Here is a 16262-nt window from a genome sequence, read left to right on the forward strand (position 1 = left end):
TTTCCCCGTAGCCTTGTAATCTTTTGTCCTTCAAGTATTTATCCAAATCCCTTTTGAAAGTTATTATTGAATCTAATTCCATCACCCTTTCAGGCAGCACGTTCCAGATCATAACCACTCGCTGAGTAAAAAATGTCTCCTAGTATCTCCTCTGGTTCTTTTGCCAATTCCCTTACATCTGTGTCCTCTGGTTACCAACCCGACTCCTGTAGAAACAATTTCTCCTCATTTACTGTGTCTAAATTCTTCATGAAACCTCAAAGCCTCCCTGATAAAGTGCAACATCCCTACCGATACCTGGGAGTCCCTGGCCAAAGACCGCCCTAAGTGGAGGAAGTGCATCCGGGAGGGCGCTGAGCACCTCGAGTCTCGTTGCCGAGAGCATGCAGAAATCAAGCGCAGGCAGCGGAAGGAGCGTACGGCAAACCAGACTCCCCACCCACCCTTTCCTTCAACCACCGTCTGTCCCACCTGTGACAGAGACTGTAATTCCCGTATTGGACTGTTCAGTCACCTGAGAACTCACTTTTAGAGTGGAAGCAAGTCTTCCTCGATTTCGAGGGACTGCCTATGGACTGGAGGGTAGCTAATGTAACCCCACTTTTTAAAAAAGGAGGGAGAGAGAAAATAGGGAATTATAGACCGGTCAGTCTGACATCGATGGTGGGGAAAATGCTGGAATCAATTATTAAAGATGTAATAGCAGCGCAGTTGGAAAGCAGTGACAGGATTGGTCCAAGTCAGCATGGATTTATGAAAGGGAAATCATGCTTGACAAATCTTCTAGAATATTTTGAGAATGTAACTAGCAGAGTGGACAAGGGAGAATCAGTGGATGTGGTGTATTTGGAGTTTCAAAAGGCTTTTGACAAGGTCCCACACAAGAGATTGGTGTGCAAAATTAAAGCACATGGTATTGGGGGTAATGTACTGACGTGGATAGAGAACTAGTTGGCAGACAGGAAGCAGAGAGTCGGGATAAACGGGTCCTTTTCAGAATGGCAGACAGTGACTAGTGGGGTGTCGCAGGGCTCAGTGCTGGGACCCCAGCTATTTACAATATACATTAATGATTTAGATGAATGAATTGAATGTAATATCTCCAAGTTTGCAGATGACACTAAGCTGGGTGGCGATGTGAGCTGTGAGGAGGATGCTAAGAGGCTGCAGGGTGACTTGGACAGGTTAGGTGAGTGGACAAGTGCATGGCAGATGCAGTATAATGTGGATAAATGTGAGGTTATCCACTTTGGTGGCAAAAACAGGAAGGCAGATTATTTTCTGAATGGTGACAGATTATTAAAAGGGAAGGTGCAACGAGACCTGGGTGTCATGGTACATCAGTCACTGAAAGTTGGCATGCAGGTACAGCAGGCGGTGAAGAAGGCAAATGGCATGTTGGCCTTCATAGCGAGGGGATTTGAGTATAGGAGCAGGGAGGTCTTACTGCAGTTGTACAGGGCCTTGGTGAGGCCTCATCTGGAATATTGTGTTCAGTTTTGGTCTCCTAATCTGAGGAAGGACGTTCTTGCTATTGCGAGAGTGCAGCGAAGGTTCACCAGGCTGATTCCAGGGATGACAGGTCTGACATATGAAGAAAGGTTGGATTGACTAGGCTTATATTCAATGGAATTTAGAAGAATGAGAGGGGATCTCATAGAAACATTAAATTCTGACGGGATTGGACAGGTTAGATGCAGGAAGAATGTTCCCGATGTTGGGGAAGTCCAGAACCAGGGGACACAGTCTAAGGATAAGGGGTAAGCCATTTAGGACCGAGATGAGGACCGTGGTGAACCTGTGAAATTCTCTACCACAGAAAGTTGTTGATGCCAGTTCGTTAGATATATTCAAAGGGAGTTAGATGTGGCCCTTACGGCTAAAGGGATCAAGGGGTATGGAGAGAAAGCAGGAATGGGGTACTGAAGTTGCATGATCAGTCATGATCATATTGAATGCTGGTGCAGGCTCGATGGGCCGAATGGCCTACTCCTGCATCTATTTTCTATGTTTCTATGTTTCTATGATGATGCTAAATCTCCCCTTATCCTTCTCTTCTCTAACCCCAGCTTCTCCAGTCTCTCCATGTAAATGAGGTCCCTCATCCCTCACTCTGGTATATCACCCCTGCAGCCTCTCCAAGACCCTGATATCCTCCCGAAAGCACGGTGCCCAGAATTGAACACAACATTCCAGCTGAGGCCGAACCAGTTGTTTTAGAATGTTTGAGCACGACTTCAGTCTCAGCGCCCCTGGCTTCAGGAGGGAAAATTCATTGGGCGTCCCCACTGCTACAGCTCGCCACGAACCCCCCGCCCCCTCCCCCGCCAACCGCCAGAACCTGCGCATTGCTTGGACGTTGGATAAGGACAGCAGCAGGTTTACCGTGATGCCGCCTGCAGTCAAACAGCTTGTGACTGGGGACAGCCAGGAGCCAGCTTGGGAGTGAGTGCTCGGGGCCACTCGAGACGTGGGGAGCTGACTGGGGCTGAGATTTTCTTTGCGGCCATCTGAAGGAATCGATCCATAGTTCTATCGCCCAGTGAACCTTCGGACTACTGCTCCTGACCTCAAAGCTATTCCTGCCTGACGAACCTTGCGTCCCTTGTCTGTATGTTGCATCCAATTACCTTCTCCATGCAGTGCGCTCAATCCATATGGGACCCGCTGCGTATATCACCAAATAATCCGTTTTAGGTTGAGGGATAAATATTGGCCAGGACACCAGGGAGAACCCACAGAATCATGCTGCACAGCAGGAGACCATTCAGCCCATCATGCCTCTAGCACTACTTCCCCACAGCCCTCTCAATTCTTTTCCCATCTCTTCTTTGGGATGTTTTACATCCACCTGGTTTAACGCAACAGTGCAACGCTCCCTCAGTACGGTCCCTCCTACAGTGCAGCGCTCCCTCAGTACGGTCCCTCCTACAGTGCGGTGCTCCCTCAGTACTGCCCCTCCGACAGTGCGGCGCTCCCTCAGTACTGCCCCTCTGACAGTGCTGCACTCCCTGAGTACTGTCCCTCCGACAGTGCAGCGCTCCCTCAGTACTGCGCCTCCGACAGTGCGGCGCTCCCTCAGTACTGCCCCTCTGACAGTGCTGCACTCCCTGAGTACTGTCCCTCCGACAGTGCAGCGCTCCATCACTACAGTCCCTCCTACAGTGCAGCTCTCTCTCAGTACTGCGCCTCCGACAGTGCGATGCTCCCTCAGTACTGCCCCTCCGACAATGTGCACTCCCTCAGTACTGCCCCTCCGACAGTGCGATGCTCCCTCAGTACTGCCCCTCCGACAATGTGCACTCCCTCAATACTGCCCCTCTGACAGTGCGGCACTCCCTCAGTTCTGCCCCTCCGACAATGTGCACTCCCTCAGTACTGCCCCTCCGACAGTGCGATGCTCCCTCAGTACTGCCCCTCCGACAATGTGCACTCCCTCAATACTGCCCCTCCGACAGTGCGGCACTCCCTCAGTAATGCCCCTCCGACAATGTGCACTCCCTCAATACTGCCCCTCCGACAGTGCGGCACTCCCTCAGTATTGCCCCTCCGACAGTGCGGTGCTCCCTCAGCCCTGCCCCTCTGACAGTGCGGCACTCCCTCAGCACTGTCCCTCCTACACTGCGGCACTCCCTCAGCACTGTCCCTGCTACACTGCGGCACTCCCTCAGCACTGTCCCTCCTACACTGCGGCACTCCCTCAGCACTGCCCCTCCTACACTGCGCCACTCCCTCAGTACTGCACTGGGAGTGTTGGCCGGGACTTTGTGCTCAAGTCTCTGGAGTGGAATTTGAAGGCACAACCTCGTGACTCTGAGGCGATTGTGCCATCGACTGAACCAGGGGCAACACTGAGTGGTCGAGGTATCTGTGAGCACCACCTGTGGAACAGGCACCTCCCTCGCCCTCCCCTTCCCCCCCCCCCCCCCCCCCCCGTGAGTCAGCGTCTCATGGGAGAAATTGTGAAAAAGATTAATTAAAGTGAGTTAATAAAAGATGTACTTAAACATATTCAACGCTTAAATCTGATGCTCTGAGCCTTTTTAACTCATGTAATTATTCCCATAAATGTATAATTCTCTGGTTATTGTCAAATGAAGCTGTATCTCGTGGGGCTGATGTGCTTTTTTTCCCTCTCTCGCAACATTTAACAGCCCATTGGAAACCGAGGGATCTGATCAATGGTTAATCTCCCTTAACCTCCCTTGCTGGGGATTTACTGCTCTCCGTTACGCAGGAGTGAGGAGTCATTTATCAACTCTTTTGTTTCTCACTGTCCTGGATGCTGTGGTCAGCATTTCACCGCTCAACCCATTCACTGCCACCCTGCATACAGGTCCTTCACCGTAATATTCCAAACTCCATCCCTGCTGTACAGGATAGACACACAAGTGTGGCACCTCATCGGCACCATCGTTACTTCACCACCGCCATCATCATCATCATCATCGCCACCATCCCCTCCCCCATCTCTACCATCGCCTCCCCCATCTCCACCATCCCCTCCCCCATCTCTACCATCACCTCCCCCATCTCTACCATCATCACCTCCCCCATCTCCACCATCCCCTCCCCCATCGCCACCATCCCCTCCCCCATCTCTATCATCCCCTCCCCCATCTCCACCATCATCTCCTCCCCCATCTCCACCATCATCCCCTCCCCCATCTCTACCATCGCCTCCCCCATCTCCACCATCACCTCCCCCATCTCTACCATCGCCTCCCCCATCACCACCATCCCCTCCCCTATCTCTACCATCGCCTCCCCCATCTCTACCATCGCCTCCCCCATCTCTACCATCGCCTCCCCATCTCCACCATCCCCTCCCCCATCACCACCATCCCCTCCCCCATCTCTACCATCCCCTCCCCCATCTCCACCATCACCTCCCCCATCTCTACCATCCCCTCCCCCATCTCCACCATCCCCTCCCCCATCTCTACCATCCCCTCCCCCATCTCTACCATCACCTCCCCCATCTCTACCATCGCCTCCCCCATCTCCACCATCCCCTCCCCCAACACCACCATCCCCTGCCCCATCGCCACCATCCCCTCCCCCATCTCTACCATCGCCTCCCCCATCACCACCATCCCCTCCCCCATCTCTACCATCCCCTCCCCCATCTCTACCATCCCCTCCCCCAACACCACCATCCCCTCCCCCATCACCACCATCCCCTCCCCCATCGCCACCATCCCCTCCCCCATCTCTACCATCGCCTCCCCCATCACCACCATCCCCTCCCCCATCTCTACCATCCCTTCCCCCAACACCACCATCCCCTCCCCCATCTCTACCATCGCCTCCCCCATCACCACCATCCCCTCCCCCATCTCTACCATCCCCTCCCTCATCTCTACCATCGCCTCCCCCATCTCCACCATCCCCTCCCCCATCTCTACCATCCCCTCCCCCATCTCTACCATCGCCTCCCCCATCTCCACCATCCCCTCCCCCATCACCACCATCCCCTCCCCCATCTCTACCATCGCCTCCCCCATCACCACCATCCCCTCCCCCATCTCTACCATCCCCTCCCCCATCTCTACCATCGCCTCCCCCATCTCCACCATCCCCTCCCCCATCTCTACCATCCCCTCCCCCATCTCTACCATCCCCTCCCCCATCTCTACCATCCCCTCCCCCATCTCTACCATCCCCTCCCCCATCTCTACCATCGCCTCCCCCATCTCTACCATCCCCTCCCCCATCACCACCATCCCCTCCCCCATCTCTACCATCGCCTCCCCCATCTCTACCACCGCCACCCCCATCTCCACCATCCCCTCCCCCATCTCCACCATTCCCTCCCCCATCACCATCATCCCCTCCCCCATCACCACCATCCCCTCCCCCATCTCTACCATCGCCTCCCCCATCTCTACCATCGCCACCCCCATCTCCACCATCCCCTCCCCCATCTCCACCATTCCCTCCCCCATCACCATCATCCCCTCCCCCATCACCATCATCCCCTCCCCCATCTCCACCATCATCCCCTCCCCGATCTCCACCATCCCATCCCCCATCTCCACCATCCCCTCCCCTATCTCCACCATCCCCTTCCCCATCACCATCATCCCCTCCCTCATCTCCACCATCCCCTCCCCCATCACCATCATCCCCCCCCATCTCCCCCATCCCCTCCCCATCACCATCATCCTCTCCCCCATCTCCACCATCCCCTCCCCCATCACCACCATCCCCTCCCCATCTCCACCATCCCCTCCCCCATCACCACCATCCCCTCCCCAATCTCCACCATCCCCTCCCCCATCTCCAACATCCCCTCCCCCATCACCATCATCGCCTCCCCCATCACAATCAGACTGGTCACAGGGCAGGAGAGGGCATCAGACTGGAGAGGGGGCAGGATGGGGCATAGACTGGAGAGGGGGCAGGATGGGGCATAGATTGGAGAGGGGGCAGGATGGGGCACGGACTGGAGAGGGGGCAGGATGGGGCATAGATTGGAGAGGGGGCAGGATGGGGCATAGACTGGAGAGGGGGCAGGATGGGACATGGACTGGAGAGGGGGCAGGATGGGGCACGGACTGGAGAGGGGGCAGGATGGGGCATAGACTGGAGAAGGGGCTGGATGGGGCATAGACTGGAGAGGGGGCTGGATGGGGCATAGACTGGAGAGGGGGCAGGATGGGGCATAGACTGGAGAGAGGGCAGGATGGGGCATAGACTGGAGAGGGGGCAGGATGGGGCATAGACTGGAGAGGGGGCAGGATGTGCATTGGATGGATGGGGGAGAGGATGGGGCATAGACTGGAGAGGGGGCAGGATGGGGCATGGACTGGAGAGGGGGCAGGATGTGCATTGGATGGATGGGGGAGAGGATGGGGCATAGACTGGAGAGGGGGCTGGATGGGGCATAGACTGGAGAGGGGGCAGGATGTGCATTGGATGGATGGGGGAGAGGATGGGGCATAGACTGGAGAGGGGGCTGGATGGGGCATGGACTGGAGAGGGGGCAGGATGTGCATTGGATGGATGGGGGAGAGGATGGGGCATAGACTGGAGAGGGTGCTGGATGGGGCATGGACTGGAGAGAGGGCAGGATGTGCATCGGATGGATGGGGGAGAGGATGGGGCATAGACTGGAGAGGGGGCAGGATGGGGCATGGACTGGAGAGGGGGCAGGATGGGGCATGGACCGGAGAGGGGGCAGGATGGGGCATGGACTGGAAAGATTGAGGTTCATCACTCTGACCTCTCAGAAGGCTAACACCAGCCTCCCAGAGGAAGGGGAGGCCTCCAGCTTCTCCACACCAGCTCACGAGGATGAGGTTATATAGGTTCTGTAAACTTTGCCAACGACAACCATACAGGCATTAATCAGCTCTCTAATGTGTCTCATCTTTATATGAATCTCAGATAGGAATAGAAACATAAGGACAGGAGGAGGCCATTCAGCCCCTCGCACCTGTTCCGCCATTCAATGAGATCTTGGCTGATCTGTATCTTAATTCCATCCTCGGCTCCATACCTTTTATACCCTTGTCTCTCAAAAGTCTATCAACCTCTGATTGAAAATGATTAATGGACGCAGCATCTGCTGCTTTTAGTGGGAGAGAGTTCCACACTTCGACCTCTGTGTGAAGAATTGTTTCCTAACTTCTCTCCTGAACGGCCTGACTCTGATTTTAAGGTTATGTCCCCTTGCCCTCGGCTCCCCCATCAGCGGAAAAAGTTTCTCTCTATCTACCCTATCAATTCTATCAAAATCCTAAAAACCTCAATCGAATCACCCCCTTAACCTTCTATATTCCAGAGATTACAAGCCGTGTTAATGTAATCTCTCCTCATAATCTAATCCTTGGATCCCGGGTAACAGTCTGGTGAACCTGTACTGCCCTCCCTCCAAGGCCAATAAATCCTTTCTAAGGTGCAATGCGCAGAACTGTGCACAGTGCTCCAGCTGTGGTCTAACCAGAGCTCTGCACACTGTTGCAAAACTCCCTCCCCTTTATATTCTCGCCCTCTAGATATAAAGGCTAACATTTTCATTAGCCTTTTTCATTATTACCTGACCGCTAAATCTTTCTATACCTCCACTGTTCCCAGCATTTTTCCATTTAAATACTCACATCTATCCTTTAGGTCCAAAATGGATGGCCTCACATTTACCTGCGTTGAAATCCACCTGCCACAGTTTTGCCCTCTCACTTGATCAGTTGATGCCTCTCTGTAATGTTGTGCCCCCGGCTATGGGGTATATTCAAGAGGGAGTTAGATATGGCCCTTACGGCTAAAGGGATCAAGGGGTATGGAGAGAAAGCAGGAAAGGGGTACTGAGGGAATGATCAGCCATGATCTTATTGAATGGTGGTGCAGGCTCGAAGGGCCGAATGGCCTACTCCTGCACCTATTTTCTATGTTTCTATTTCTACACTGCGCACTGTGCCACCAATCTTTGTGTCATCGGAAAACTTGAATATTTGGCTCGCTGTTGTGTTCTCTGGGTCATTAGTAAATGTAATGAATGGTTGAGGCCCCAATACAGATCCTTGTGGGACACCATGAGTCACTTTCTCACAATTTGAGTTCATACCCAGTATCCCTACCATCTGTCTTAAACCACCGAATCAATCTCCTAACCTGGTCAATAATCTGCCTTCAATTCCAGGAGCTTTACTATTAGCTAACAGTCCTTTATGTGGAACGGTATCGAAAGCCTTCTGTAAGTCCATATAAACAGCATCTGTAGACATTCCCCTGTCTCCTACTTTAGTTACGTCCTCAAAAAATTACATGAATTTTCAGATTCATAAATTTACAGAAACTTACAGCACAGGAGGAGGCCATTCGGCCCATCGTGCCTGTGTCAGCTCTTTGGTGCAGCAATCATAAGAACATAGAACATAAGAATTAGGAACAGGAGTAGGCCATCTAGCCCCTCGAGCCTGCTCCGCCATTCAACAAGATCATGGCTGATCTGGCCGTGGACTCAGCTCCACTTACCCGCCCGCTCCCCGTAACCCTTCATTCCCTTATTGGTTAAAAATCTATCTATCTGTGATTTGAATACATTCAATGAGCTAGCCTCAACTGCTTCCTTGGGCAGAGAATTCCACAGATTCACAACCCTCTGGGAGAAGAAATTCCTTCTCAACTCGCTTTTAAATTGGCTCCCCCGTATTTTGAGGCTGTGCCCCCTAGTTCTAGTCTCCCCGACCTCTGGGAAACAACCTCTCTGCCTCTATCTTGTCTATCCCTTTCATTATTTTAAATGTTTCCATAAGATCACCCCTCATCCTTCTGAACTCCAATGAGTAAAGACCCAGTCTACTCAATCTATCATCATAAGGTAACCCCCTCATCTCCGGAATCAGCCTAGTGAATCGTCTCTGTACCCCCTCCAAAGCTAGTATATCCTTCCTTACGTAAGGTGACCAAAACTGCACGCAGTACTCCAGGTGCGGCCTCACCAATACCCTATACAGTTGCAGCAGGACCTCCCTGCTTTTGTACTCCATCCCTCTCGCAATGAAGGCCAACATTCCATTCGCCTTCCTGATTACCTGCTGTACCTGCAAACTAACTTTTTGGGATTCATGCACGAGGACCCCCAGGTCCCTCTGCACTGCAGCATGTTGTAATTTCTCCCCATTCAAATAATATTCCCTTTTACTGTTTTTTTTTCCAAGGTGGATGACCTCACATTTTCCGACATTGTATTCCATCTGCCAAACCTTAGCCCATTCGCTTAACCTATCCAAATCTCTTTGCAGCCTCTCTGTGTCCTCTACACAACCCCACTAATCTTTGTGTCATCTGCAAATTTTGTTACACTACACTCTGTCCCCTCTTCCAGGTCATCTATGTATATTGTAAAAAACGTTAGTAGGAGTTGTGTACAGACCTCCAAACAGTAATAGGGATGTTGGGGAGGGCATCAAACAGGAAATTAGGGGTGCATGCAATAAAGGTGCAGCAGTTATAATGGGTGACTTTAATATGCACATAGATTGGGCTAGCCAAACTGGAAGCAATACGGTGGAGGAGGATTTCCTGGAGTGCATAAGGGATGGTTTTCTAGACCAATATGTTGAGGAACCAACTAGGGGGGAGGCCATCTTAGACTGGGTGTTGTGTAATGAGAGAGGATTAATTAACAATCTCATTGTGCGAGGCCCCTTGGGGAAGAGTGACCATAATATGGTGGAATTCTGCATTAGGATGGAGAATGAAACAGTAATTTCAGAGACCATGGTCCAGAACTTAAAGAAGGGTAACTTTGAAGGTATGAGGCGTGAATTGGCTAGGATAGATTGGCGAATGATACTTAGGGGGTTGACTGTGGATGGGCAATGGCAGACATTTAGAGACCGCATGGATGAAGTACAACAATTGTACATTCCTGTCTGGCGTAAAAATAAAAAGGGGAAGGTGGCTCAACCGTGGCTATCTAGGGAAATCAGGGATAGTATTAAAGCCAAGGAAGTGGCATACAAATTTGCCAGAAATAGCAGCGAACCTGGGGACTGGGAGAAATTTAGAACTCAGCAGAGGAGGACAAAGGGTTTGATTAGGACAGGGAAAATGGAGTACGAGAAGAAGCTTGCAGGGAACATTAAGGCGGATTGCAAAAGTTTCTATAGGTATGTAAAGAGAAAAAGGTTGGTGAAGACAAACGTAGGTCCCCTGCAGTCAGAATCAGGGGAAGTCATAACGGGGAACAAAGAAATGGCGGATCAATTGAATAAGTACTTTGGTTCGGTATTCACTAAGGAGGATACAAACAACCTTCCGGATGTAAAAGGGGTCAGAGGGTCTAGTAAGGAAGAGGAACTGAGGGAAATCTTTATTAGTCGGGAAATTGTGTTGGGGAAATTGATGGGATTGAAGGCCGATAAATCCCCAGGGCCTGATGGACTGCATCCTAGAGTACTTAAGGAGGTGGCCTTGGAAATAGCGGATGCATTGACAGTCATTTTCCAACATTCCATTGACTCTGGATCAGTTCCTATGGAGTGGAGGGTAGCCAATGTAACCCCACTTTTTAAAAAAGGAGGGAGAGAGAAAACAGGGAATTATAGACCGGTCAGCCTGACCTCAGTAGTGGGTAAAGTGATGGAATCAATTATTAAGGATGTCATAGCAGTGCATCTGGAAAATGGTGACATGATAGGTCCAAGTCAGCATGGATTTGTGAAAGGGAAATCATGCTTGACAAATCTTCTGGAATTTTTTGAGGATGTTTCCAGTAAAGTGGACAAGGGAGAACCAGTTGATGTGGTATATTTGGACTTTCAGAAGGCTTTCGACAAGGTCCCACACAAGAGATTAATGTGCAAAGTTAAAGCACATGGGATTGGGGGTAGTGTGCTGACGTGGATTGAGAACTGGTTGTCAGACAGGAAGCAAAGAGTAGGAGTAAACGGGTACTTTTCAGAATGGCAGGCAGTGACTAGTGGAGTGCCGCAAGGTTCTGTGCTGGGGCCCCAGCTGTTTACATTGTACATTAATGATTTAGACGAGGGGATTAAATGCAGTATCTCCAAATTTGCGGATGATACTAAGTTGGGTGGCAGTGTGAGCTGCGAGGAGGATGCTATTAGGCTGCAGAGTGACTTGGATAGGTTAGGTGAGTGGGCAAATGCATGGCAGATGAAGTATAATGTGGATAAATGTGAGGTTATCCACTTTGGTGGTAAAAACAGAGAGACAGACTATTATCTGAATGGTGACAGATTAGGAAAAGGGAAGGTGCAACGAGACCTGGGTGTCATGGTACATCAGTCATTGAAGGTTGGCATGCAGGTACAGCAGGCGGTTAAGAAAGCAAATGGCATGTTGGCCTTCATAGCGAGGGGATTTGAATACAGGGGCAGGGAGGTGTTGCTACAGTTGTACAGGGCCTTGGTGAGGCCACACCTGGAGTATTGTGTACAGTTTTGGTCTCCTAACTTGAGGAAGGACATTCTTGCTATTGAGGGAGTGCAGCGAAGGTTCACCAGACTGATTCCCGGGATGGCGGGACTGACCTATCAAGAAAGATTGGATCAATTGGGATTGTATTCACTGGAGTTCAGAAGAATGAGAGGGGACCTCATAGAAACGTTTAAAATTCTGACGGGTTTAGACAGGTTAGATGCAGAAAGAATGTTCCCAATGTTGGGGAAGTCCAGAACCAGGGGTCACAGTCTGAGGATAAGGGGTAAGCCATTTAGGACCGAGATGAGGAGAAACTTCTTCACCCAGAGAGTGATGAACCTGTGGAATTCTCTACCACAGAAAGTAGTTGAGGCCAATTCACTAAATATATTCAAAAGGGAGTTAGATGAAGTCCTTACTACTCGGGGGATCAAGGGTTATGGCGAGAAAGCAGGAAGGGGGTACTGAAGTTTCATGTTCAGCCATGAACTCATTGAATGGCGGTGCAGGCTAGAAGGGCTGAATGGCCTGCTCCTGCACCTATTTTCTATGTTTCTATGTTTAAACAGTTGTGGTCCCAGCACCGATCCCTGTGGCACACCACGAACCACCGATTTCCAACCCGAAAAGGACCCATTTATCCCGACTCTCTGCTTTCTGTTAGCCAGTCAATTCTCTATCCATGCTAATACATTTCCTCTGACTCCGCAGTAACCTTTTGTGTGGCACTTTATCGAATGCCTTATGGAAATCTAAATACACCACATCCATCGGTACACCTCTATCCACCATGCTTGTTATATCCTCAAAGAATTCCAGTAAATTAGTTAAACATGATTTCCCCTTCATGAATCCATGTTGCGTCTGCTTGATTGCACTATTCCTATCTAGATGTCCCGCTATTTCTTCCTTAATGATAGCTTCAAGCATTTTCCCCACTACAGATGTTAAACTAACCGGCCTATAATTACCTGCCTTTTGTCTGCCCCCTTTTTTAAACAGAGGCGTTACATTAGCTGCTTTCCAATCCGATGGTACCTCCCCAGAGTCCAGAGAATGTTGGTAGATTATAACGAATGCATCTGCTATAACTTCCGCCATCTCAATCGTGCTCAGTCTCATAACCTCATATTTTGTCCTTAATCCTGTAAACTCCTTATCCCGCAGTACCTGTCCAAATCCCATTTAAAATTATTTATCCAATCAGCCTCCACCACCTTTTCAGGCAAAGCGTCCAGATCCTGACAACTCTCTGAGTGAAAATATTTCTCCACCTCTCCCCTCGAGATCTTTTTCCAAAGATTTAGAATCTGTGACCTCTGGTTATTGACCCACTCGCCAGAGGTAATAGTTTTTCTCCATCTACTCCATCAACACCTCTCATCATCTTGGAAAACTCTATTAGGTCACCTCTTAACCTTCTCTGTTCCAAGGAGAACGGTCCTAACTTTTCCAAGCTCTCTTCATAACTGAAGTCCCTCATCGCTGGTAATGTCCTGGTAAACCTCCTCTGCACCCTTTCTAAGGCCTTTACATCTTTCCTGAAATGTGGTGCCCAGAATTGTCTGCAGTACTCCAGCCTAGGCCTAACCAGTGAGTTATAAAGTTCGAACCTGATCGCTTTGCTTTTATATTCTATGTCTCTATTTATAAACCCAAGTAACCTACATGCTTTTTAACTACGCTATCAACTTGTGCGGCCACCTTTAAGGATTTGTGTATATGGACACCGAGGTCTCTCTGCTCATCTACACTTTTCAAAATCCTGCCATTTATAGTCTACTGACTTTCCATATAAGTCCTTCCAAAGTGCATCACTTTTTTTCCCCCCCAAATTGGCCTGGGTTTTTGAATCTGTTTTTTTGCCTCTCCCAGGAGATCACATGGTTCCGGGTGGGGTGGAGTGTATGTGCTGTGATACACCAGGTATCGCAATTGTGTGGGACAGGCCCGATGGACCAGATGGTTTGCAGATGTTTCAAAAATCGGCTGTTTGGTTGATAATGAAGAAGAAAGCTGTGGATTGCAGGAAGATATCAATGAACTGGTCAGGTGGGCAGAACAGCGGCAAATGGAATTCAATCCGGAGAAGTGTGAGGTAATGCATTTGGGGAGGGCTAACAAGGCAAGGGAATACACATTAAATGGTAGGGCACTGAGAAGTGTAGAGGAACAGAGGGACCTTGGAGTGCAGGTCCACATATCCCTGAAGGTAGCAGGCCAGGTAGATAAGATGGTTAAGAAGGCATACGGAATGCTTGCCTTTATTAGAATAGAATATAAGAGCAGGGAGGTTATGCTTGAACTATATAAAACACTGGTTAGGCCACAGCTGGAGTATTGCGTGCAGTTCTGGTCACCACATTACAGGAAGGACATGATTGCACTGGAGAGGATACAGAGGAGATTTACGAGGATGTTGCCGGGAGTGGAGAAGCTTAGCTATGAGGAAAGATTGGATAGGCTGGGTCTGTTTTCCTTGGAACAGAGGAGGCTGAGGGGAGACCTCATTGAGGTGTATAAAATTATGAGGGGCCTGGATATAGTGGATAGAAAGGGCCTATTTCCCGTAGCAGTGTGATCAACATCCAGGGGGCATAAATTTAAAGTAATTGGCAGAAGGTTTAGAGGGGATTTGAGGGGAAATATCTTCACGTAGAGGGTGGTGGGAGTCTGGAACTCACTGCCTGAAAGGGTGGTAGAGGCAGAAACCCTCACCACATTTAAACAGTATTTGGATGTGCACTTGAAGTGCCGTAACCTACAGGGCTACGGACCGAGAGCTGCAAAGTGGGATTTGGCTGGATGGCCTCTTGTTGGCCGGTGCAGACGCGATGGGCCGAAATGGCCTCCTTCCGTGCTGTAAACTTCGATGATTCTGTGGTCTTTACCTGTCCGTCATTTTTCATATGTTCATATGTTTGTACTTCACACTTTACCGCATTGAACTGCATCTGCCACGCTTCTGCCCCTTTCACCATTCTACTACTTCGCCAGGTTTTGTATCATCTGCAAACTTTATAATGCTGCTCTCTGCAACCGAGTCCAGGCCGTTTATAAAATCTGCAAAGAGTAATGGACCCAAAACTGACTCCTGGGGACCAGTTCTGTAACAAGTTGAAACAGGCCCATGGCCCAGTGGTTCATTGGTCACGCCGACCAGAGGTTAATGGTTAAAACAGGTCAGGATCATTCACCCATCACAGTTGTGTCTGTCATTGCAGTGATAAGCAAGGCAGTAACAGGGATTATATTCCAGCCCACACCTCAATCCTCAAATCTCAGTTCCCCCAGCCTTTCACCCTCACAGGCTGGGAGTTGTCTCCACAATTAAGGCAGGATATACTTGTCATTGAGGGAGTAAAATGAAGGTTCACCAGACTGATTCCTGGGATGGGAGATTGTCCTATGAGGAGAGATTGATCACTCGAGGCTTATAATCTCTAGAGTGTAGAAGAATGAGAGGTGATCTCATTGAAACATTACAACATTCTTACAGGGCTTGACAGGGTAGATGCAGGGAGGATGTTTCCCCTGGCTGGGGAGACTAGAACCAGGAGTCACAGTCTCAGAATAAGGGGTCGGCCATTTAGGACTGAGATGGGGAGAAACTTCTTCACTCAGAGGGTGGTGAATGTTTGGGATTCTCTACCCCAGAGGGCTGTGGAGGCTCAGTCTTTGAGTAGATTCAAGATAGAATCGATAGATTTTTGGATATTAAGGGAATCAAAGGGATATGGGGATAGTGCAGGAAAGTGGAGTTGAGGTCGAAGGTCAGCCATGATCTCATTGAATGGCGGAGCAGGCTCGAGGGGCCGAATGGCCGACTCCTGCTCCTAATTCTTATGTTCTTTTGCCTGATTAGAGGCAATTGAGGTCACCTATTTCTTAAAGATATAGGGGCCGAAATTTGGTTATGCCCCGTCTGGGGGTAGTACCGAGGCAATCTCCGCCCCGGCCACGAAATTGGCGTTACCGTCCCACGAGGAAGTGGAGCGCAGTGTCGTGCGCAGTGTTGCACGCACCACTTCCTCTGGGGGACGGGACCGGGGCGCGAAGCACGGGAATTTCTGGTGCTATGCGGATCCAGAGACTTGAGCACAGAATCCATGCTGACACTCCCAGTGCAGTACTGTCAGAGGTGTCGTCTTTCAGGTAAGACATTAAACCGAGGCCCCGTCTGGTCTCTCAGCTGGACATAAAAGATCCCTATTTTGAAGAAGAGCAGGGAAGTTCTCCCCGATGTCCTAGCCAATATTTATCCCTCAATCAACGTCACTAAAGCAGATGATCTGGTCATTATCACATTGCTGTTTGTGGGAGTGCTGTGCGCAAATTGACTGTCGCGTTTCCTACATTACAACAGT

This window comes from Pristiophorus japonicus, chromosome 2, assembly GCF_044704955.1.
Source record: "Pristiophorus japonicus isolate sPriJap1 chromosome 2, sPriJap1.hap1, whole genome shotgun sequence".
NCBI lineage: Eukaryota > Metazoa > Chordata > Chondrichthyes > Pristiophoridae > Pristiophorus > Pristiophorus japonicus.